The 7,859-nt window shown below is 49.7% G+C and overlaps 1 protein-coding gene across 1 annotated transcript in view; it reads left to right on the top strand.

Moving 5' to 3' along the window:
• Positions 1–1,867: 1,867 nt before the first annotated feature.
• PPFIA4 (PPFI scaffold protein A4) overlaps positions 1,868–7,859 on the top strand; it is a 49,713-nt gene continuing 43,721 nt past the window's right edge. The window contains exon 1 of the mRNA XM_087857039.1: positions 1,868–1,987. The gene's annotated coding sequence lies outside the window, so the exon portion shown is untranslated. The remainder of the gene's footprint in view (positions 1,988–7,859) is intronic.

Below are 7,859 nucleotides of genomic sequence, written 5' to 3'. Positions count from 1 at the left end.
CTTGTCCTCCCTTCTCAGCCCTCCAAGTTAGCCAGTGAGCTCGTTATTAGCTGGATATTGCCATGAGATGGACATTAATACAATATTCTTAAAACATGAAAATCTTGTGGGGGCAGTTATTATCACAAACCAAACTGTTAAATTAGTGTGTGGTTTTTTCCTTAATCATCCTCCCTAACCCCTGCTATTTAAAGGATATTCTTAGGAAGCATCTGCTTAATACTGCTGCCAACGGTTAAATGTTATTCTACACTGAGGGTGGTACTAAAAGCTGTTCACATGGAAAGTGAGCCTGGGTCAGCAAAAATCAGAATTTGGGCATGTAAATGGTAAAAAGCAAAAGAACCCAAGGACACTAAGCACCTTGGACAATAAGTACCTTTCACCCCCACAAGCAAACGTTGCTTCTTTGAGGCAGAAGGAGAGAAGCACAGAGTTCTGTTTCCCTGGACTGGAGATGCTATGAAGCAAAAGGGAATTATTCTGGTGGATCATTGTCCTCCCCCATGTGGGAGGTAACCTTTAAAAGGGGAGGGAAATTAATTTGGTTTAATAATTGTGTTCTGACTCAACTTCTAAGTTTTTATATTAAACTTTATGATGATGATAGATATAATATTAGGTATCGTCTCAGTTGTTCTTAGCATGATATTGACAGACACTTGGTAAAGTGTGTTATCATGGCTTAGGCTTCCCTCTGCATTGATTGAGTTGCCTTTTCTAGGATGATTCATTTTAGTGAAAGGATGTGTGAAGTGTCTCAGAGATTTCCTTTTGAAGAACCCCAAACCACCTGGAGAAGAGTTGGAACTTTCTGGATTACTTTTGTAAAAACTGCTCTGTAATTTTCACTTTTAAAAATACATCTCTTGATTTTGCTCTCAGGGTCAGACAAACAAAGTAACACAAATTTAGCTTCATTTCTCACCCTCATAATAAATCAGAATTACTCAAATTTTCCTGCCTTCTACTGAAGATACAGGAAACTAAGCCAATTGGTGAATATATTGGGAGGAAGAAAAAAAAGGTATGTGCCACCAATCTCAATGACATACAGCGTTTGTTGCAGAAGATACAGAACATGTGTGTATATTTATAAATGTGTACACATTGCGTGTATATAAAAATTCTTCGCACTTGTAGCAGCACTTACTGGGTATCGTAAAGGATTGAGTAGGCACTGTGATGACACTTCACAAATCAGACGGGAAAGATGCAATTAATAGGCACACGGGACAGGGTAAGGAGCAATTCAGGAAAATGGAGAGATTGCACTAAAATTTGTCAGTCAGGAATTTGGCATTGAGACTTGTCTTCATACTATGTATATATAACAAACATTTCATATTCTAGTAACAGTGTTAGCACAGCCAGGGGCCTGAATTCAGGCGAGCAATACAATTCACTAAAGCGTACACTATGGAAATGTATCTGGATTTCGAGATTCTCCACTTTAGAAATAGATGCGACCAAAAGAAGAGTAATGGGTGCAAGAGAGCAGGTGTGAAAGGTGACAAACCATTGGCAACATGGCCAGGACTGAGGCCAATTTAGGGAGCAGGGGGTTAGATGGGGAACAAGGATGGAGTTCAAATGGACGGACAGAATGCGTGCTGCGCCTCACTGGGAAGGCGAGAGGGCGCCGCTGAGCTCCGACACTGTAGTCGTCTTGGGTAAAATGGTTCTTCATCACCTCAGAGGGACTCTCCAGGCCAAGCCAAGATGGCGCGCAGTAGCGAAGTGACTCTTGTCACGTGCCGGGTTGGGGGCGTGGCCTTGAGGGAGCCGACCAGGCCCCGCCCTTGGGGGTGGGGCCAGAGGCCTTCCGGGGAGGGAGGGGCGGGACTTTGAGGCGGGGCGCTAAGGCGCTGGCGGAGGCTTGCTACCTCAGCGCTTGCTCTGCTCCCTAGGACGTGTCGGGTTCCCCGGGTCGGGGGCGGCTCCCTTCCGCTTCGGAGCTGAGTCGGCTTTCGACGACTGCAGGCAGGTGAGCGTCCAGAACCTGGGGTGGGAAAAGGATGCCTTTTTTTCCTACCTCCAGCTGCCCTCCAGTTTGGGGAGGGGGTCTCTGTCTAACGCGCCTTGGAAAACAGCCCAGTTTTACTCCGGATGTGTCGTCTCCGGCTGGCACAGATACTGCTCCCTACGCCGCCCCTCGCAGGCCTTTGCAGTGCCCTGTGCCCTTGGGGGTGAGAATGGGGGGCGATGCCCAGTTTGCGGGAGGGCGTGGAGTTCGCCCTCAGCTCCATCGGTCTCGGAAGAGGGGGGCTGAGTTGGCAAGTCTCCCTGTGGGAGCTGGATGGACTGCGCCCCCATTTCCCATCCTGGAGAGTCAGAGAAAAAGCACCTCTTAGCTCCTGGCCCAGCTCCGCTCCTGGGCCAGCTCCGCTCATTTGGGCACAGGTGCTGAGGTCTTCGCGCTTACCGGGGGGTCTTAATCCTTCCCGCGTTGCTACTAACACCCCTTCTTGATATCGCTAGCTCTCTGTTCCTTGAACTGCCAGTCTCAGGCTGTGCCAGAAAAATGCCCCCGTCTCCGCAGTGCCAGGGCGATGGGATGGATGGAGCGGCCAACCCGAGGTCTGGTGGGGGTGGGGGTGAGAGTGGGCGCAACCGGAAAAGAGGGCTGGAATAGATTCCTGAACTGGGAGGGTGAGAGTGGGGAGTTGACTTTGGACCACGCAGTAGGGGTGTTTTCCTGTGTAGATCCTGCAGGGTTTGATGGTGGGTGGGAAGAGAGAGGTCGGGTTGGAGGACTTGGAAATGTGGTGTGGATGGTTTTCTTTGAGAAGGAGGAGGGATCCAGGACAAGGTGCCACTAGGTGCTGATGTCACCTTTGAGAAGAAGTATGCTGGTAGTATCCATTAGAGGGATATGGGAGTTGGGGCTGCTGTTCTGTTGTTCTACGTGGTGAGCAAGTGGTTAAGGAGGAGGCTCTGCGTAGCATGGAGATCCCCTCCTGGTGGGAGCTTAAGGGGCCCTTCCAGCAGCTAGGTTTCAGGGACTTCCCTCAGTCTTTCTGGGAGTGTTGGAACTGATTCCTAGTACTTTGCTCCATACCCAGCAAACATTTATTGGGCACCTACTGTATGCCAAGCACTATACTATGTGCTGGGTCTTCTGAAGACAATTTAGGGCCATGGAGCTGCTGAAAGGTATACAGTAGGCACTCTCTTAACAGCCCCTGCCCCTGATTTTGTTTCATTGCTATTAGATTATTAAAAAAGCAGAGCCCTGTCCACGTGCTTTCAAACAGCTGTCTGAACTGAATTCCAACCCATCCACTCCCTACCACTGTTAACTGGCCAGGTAGTCCCAAGAGAAGCTGCTTTAGCAAAAGGAATGAGTTTGAATGATTTCCCTTGGCTATTTTCTAGGACTTTGTCCTGATGCCTGAGAAGGCTGCATCTCAAAATAATGAGATGATGAATAGCACAATGATTATTGGGGGCCAAGAATGCCCTGGACACCCGGCACAGTGGGAGATGCCCTCTCTGGAAGAGAGAAGAGTGTGGGGGAAGGGGGTATGAAGTGAAACTTTGTCCAGGGGTATCTGGGTGTGTGCTGATGAGCATGTCATGATGTCAAAACTGTGGAGTATATGAGGTCTGGCTGTTGGGTGGTAAGGAGGGATTGGAGGGGCAGGGCAGGGCAGGCAACCAGGCTCCTGGGTCTCTTTTCTGAGTTGATTGCTGGAATCTTAGAGTTGGCAAGAGTCATCAGGGACTTCAGTGGGTCCTTTCAGAGCCTCTGAGGATAGCAGGGTGAGAGCTGGGGAGAGGAGGAGGAGTGAGGGTTGAAGGCTCAGTAGGGCCGGGGAGCTGGGGGTCAGGGGTCTTTAGGATGTGGACGCACTAGCTGAGGCCTTTTTATGCCAGGGATACTCTCCCCTGGGGCTGTGGACCCTTGGATGGGTTGCTGTAGAAGCAAGGTGTGGCTTCTGATTGGCATAGAGTTGCATGTGGCATGTGTGTCTGGGAGAGGAGCTGGTAAGGATCAGGGAGGACCACAAGAGTGAAAGCTGCCTCAGAGTCTAGGTCCCAAGTATGGGATCAGGAGAAATGGAGGGGAGGTCAGGGGGAGGGGTGGTGTGTATTGCAGCCACATGAAGTCACCATCTGTCCCCCCTCTGGCCTGCTAGCTCACTGACCTATAATTAGCTCCGGAGGGCATACGGTGCTGGCTCACAGGAGCGTGGCACTTCGGATGGCCAGTGGAGTCAAAAGTACTGGAATGGGCTGTGGTGAGAGGGGCAGCTCCTAGGGGACCCTCAGTCTTTGTTGTGCTGGGAGGGGCCTGCGGGAACTGAGAATGCCATGGGGGCAGGACCAGTGGGGGGGGGGCGGGGAATAGTGGGAGAAGGAGCTCTGAGCTAGCACGGTGTGAAACTCCAGGGCTGGGCAGAGCTTGAGGACTGCTCTCTTCTCCTTGGCAATGGCTCTCCAATCACACAGGAAACATGACTGCTGCCCAGCTCATTGCTTGGCTTTCAGAGAGCCTTGGTTGGGGGCTGCAGACCCCCGCCCCCCTCAAGTGTCTTCTATTCCCTCGAGTGAAGTCAAGCTCTAACACAGAGCAGCTTCTTGCCTATCGGGCTGAGAGGCCTTGACTGGGGCTGCTTCATTCTGAGAGAGCTGGAGGGGAAACTGCCACTGGTTAATTCAGTTGGTCCTCCTCCAAGTGGTGCTCGGGGCTGACCCCCAGGCGGTGCCAGAGACTGGATATTTGGTCACGTGCTACTCCCTGTTGCTTTCGAACCATTACGTGCGTAGAGTAGTCCCTCTTTTCTCAGGGGATACATTCCAAGACCCTCAGTGGATGCCTGAAACCACAGATAGTACCGAATCCTAGATATACTCGATTTTTTCCCCAGGCTACACACCTATGATAGTTTAATCTGTAAGTTCATCCCAGGAAGAGATGAGCAACAATAACTGATAATTAAAAGGAACAGTTACAACAATTTACTGTTAAAAAAAGTTTTGGGAATGTGGTCTCTCTCTCTAAATATCTTACTGTCCTCACCCTTCTTCTTGTGATGATGCAAATGATAAAATGGCTACATGATGAGATGAAGTAGGAATGACGTAGGCACTGTGATGAAGTGTTAGGCTACTATTGACCTTGTGATGACAGAAGGAGGATCGTCTGCTTCTATCAGTGGTTGACCGCTGGGACCCGAGATCACAGAAAATGAGGCTATGGATGGGGGGACCACTCTGTCGGTGTTCTTTCAAGTAGACTAAACTTTTTGAGGGCTGACAGCATATCTTACGTACCTTTTGTATCCATAACAACTCTTAGCTCAGCATCGGCTTCATGGAGATCTACCAATAGGTTAATTGTTGGATTGACTCGAAGAGGTCTGTCTTCTTATTCCCTGGACTCAGTGAAGCAGGGCCTCCTTGCAATTCGAAATATTTAACCTGGAGCAGAGAAGCCTCTGGGGACCCAGTACGGTGGTGTTACATTCAGTGGGAGAATTAGATTCTATAGGCTATAGGTAAAGTGCAAATCCCTAAACCTCCCATAAAGCATGGTGTATGGTTCTGATGCTGAACAAAATGGTAATATACAGAGAGCGTATACATTATATATTAATTATATAATGTGTACAGTGATTTTACAGAGTACTTACGTACAGTACAATTTTGTAGTTAAGTGTCAGATGAAATAGCTGGTTTGCATTAGAGGCTTTCATTGCTTATTTTGCTCACCCAAGATAGTTGACTTCTCGTAGGTAAAATATGCTGCCCATGTGACTTCATGGCCACTGTCTTCAGATAGGTAACTGTCACTTCAAAGGGGAGAGAGGTTTCCTTTCAGTTGAAGAAGAAGTTTCCTTAGGACAACGAGAGCTTCCTCAGTTAGTAGTGAGCTCCTATTCCTGAAGGATAATCAAATAAAGATGGAGCTGTCAGGGAGGTGTGGAAGGAGCTCCCACGCTGTGGGGGAGGTTGGCCTACGTGACCTCGGAGGAGGTCCTTCCAAGTAGGAATGTGCCGTTCTAGGTAAGGGGATGGGGTGGGGTGGGCAGTCGATGGTAGGGGTCCTTGGCAGCCGCTTCAGAAAAGGACTCTCCTTTGTCTGGCTCGGAGGATGCTGAGAGTGGAGGGCTCAGGAAGGGGGACCAGGCCAGGACCTTGGCCTGGGCTGTTTTATGAGGAGTGACGTGCTGGGAGATCCAGGGGGTGACCACCACTGTCTCTAATGCGCAGGGAGCCCTGGGCTTGGAAGACCCTGCAGTGCAGACCTGATGGGTGGCAGTAAGGAGAAGGGTGGGCTGGGCACAGTGTCTTGACCTCAGCTCACACCAGGCCCACTGCGGAGTACCCAAAATGTTTGGCTCTTGTTCAGGGCAGAGCACCTGGAACAAATGGGATGTTCATTCTTTTTTTTTTTTTAAAGATTTTATTTATTTATTTGAGAGGAAGAGAGAGAGAGCACACCAGTGAGGGGAGGAGCAGAGCGAGAGGGAGAAGCAGGCTCCCCACTGAGCAGGGAGCCCGATGTGGGACTCGATCCCAGGATCCTGGGATCACGACCTGAGCTGAAGGCAGACGCTTCACCGACTGAGCCACCCAGGTGCCCCAGGGGATTTTCATTCTCTCATTATCATCCCCATATCTCCCTCTTCTCTCTCTCACACATTCTCACACAGGTTCAAGACCACACATGCACACACCCTCTTTCATGACCAGCGGTATCTGCTTTCATGATCGCGCACACACGCAGAAGCTCTCATGGAGCCCACGCGGTCTTATGAGCACACACGATTTCGTGACTCCCAGGTGCACGTGCTTACATAACCACACGCTGTCACTCTCATGACTGTACATGCACAACACATTGGCATGACCATAGACCTACATCAGGAGCCCTTGACATATGACCACACACAATCTGTCCTGCCGTTATGCGTACATACCCACTCACTGTCCATGCACACGCTCTCAGGACCCGTTCTCATGACCATAGTCTCACTACATGCACTCTCTCACAGCCATCCATACACACCACACACTCTCATGACTCTACTCTTCCACTCTGTGGCATGGCTGCCCATGTCCCCCCCACTCTCTCTCTCTTTCATGACCACCCCCCCACACACCCTTTTCTGACCATGTACACACACATTATGATGCAGTTCTGAGGACTCTGGACCTTTCGTGCCCTGGCACCTGATAGCACTTCCCTGTAGTGTTCCTGATGCCCCCCTCCCCACCCGGGCAGCTCTGTTTTCTGCTATGTGACAGCTCCCTAATCTATGGGCTGATCTAATGCAGAGACTTCTGAGCTTTTTTTTTCATTGCCAGAAGAACCATATATGGCCTACAGTTTTGGACCCCTAGTTTTGTAAGATTTTTATTGTCCAAATATGCCACATTTATTACTTTGTTTCTTCTTTTGCAAACAATCTTTAAGGACATATATGAGTGTTACTCAATGGCTCTGATTGGCAGAGGTCGGCTAGGGTTACTGAACTTAATGAGGGAAGTTCGGCCAAAGCCATGTGCTGTGTTCAGGGGTGTAGCCTTCGTCTTGGCTGATGCAGGTATATGATCTCTGGGAGACCTTTAAGATGTGGGAAGGAGTCAGGGGGCCCCCAGAGTCCCCCGTGCAGCCTTCTCAGGCTCATCGCCCTGTGGCACTGACGTGCTGACTCTGAGGGAACAGGTGTTTATTTAACAGGGGCCTTCTGCAGACGGTACTTAAAATGCTTTTTAGACTTGGAATGCTTTTATACAGATGAAGCCTTAATCAGATGTCCAGAAACATTGACAGATTTGGAACTGATGAGATTAAATTAAGAAAAGGGAGTTCAGAGCCCTTTGCACTTGCCTCCCCTCTGTGTCAT

The sequence above is a fragment of the Ursus americanus genome, chromosome 2, assembly GCF_024610735.1.
Source record: "Ursus americanus isolate L20-20 chromosome 2, mUrsAme1.1.p, whole genome shotgun sequence".
Lineage (NCBI taxonomy): Eukaryota > Metazoa > Chordata > Mammalia > Carnivora > Ursidae > Ursus > Ursus americanus.
Note: the sequence above shows the minus strand (reverse complement) of the source record. Positions and strands in the feature narration are given on the sequence as shown.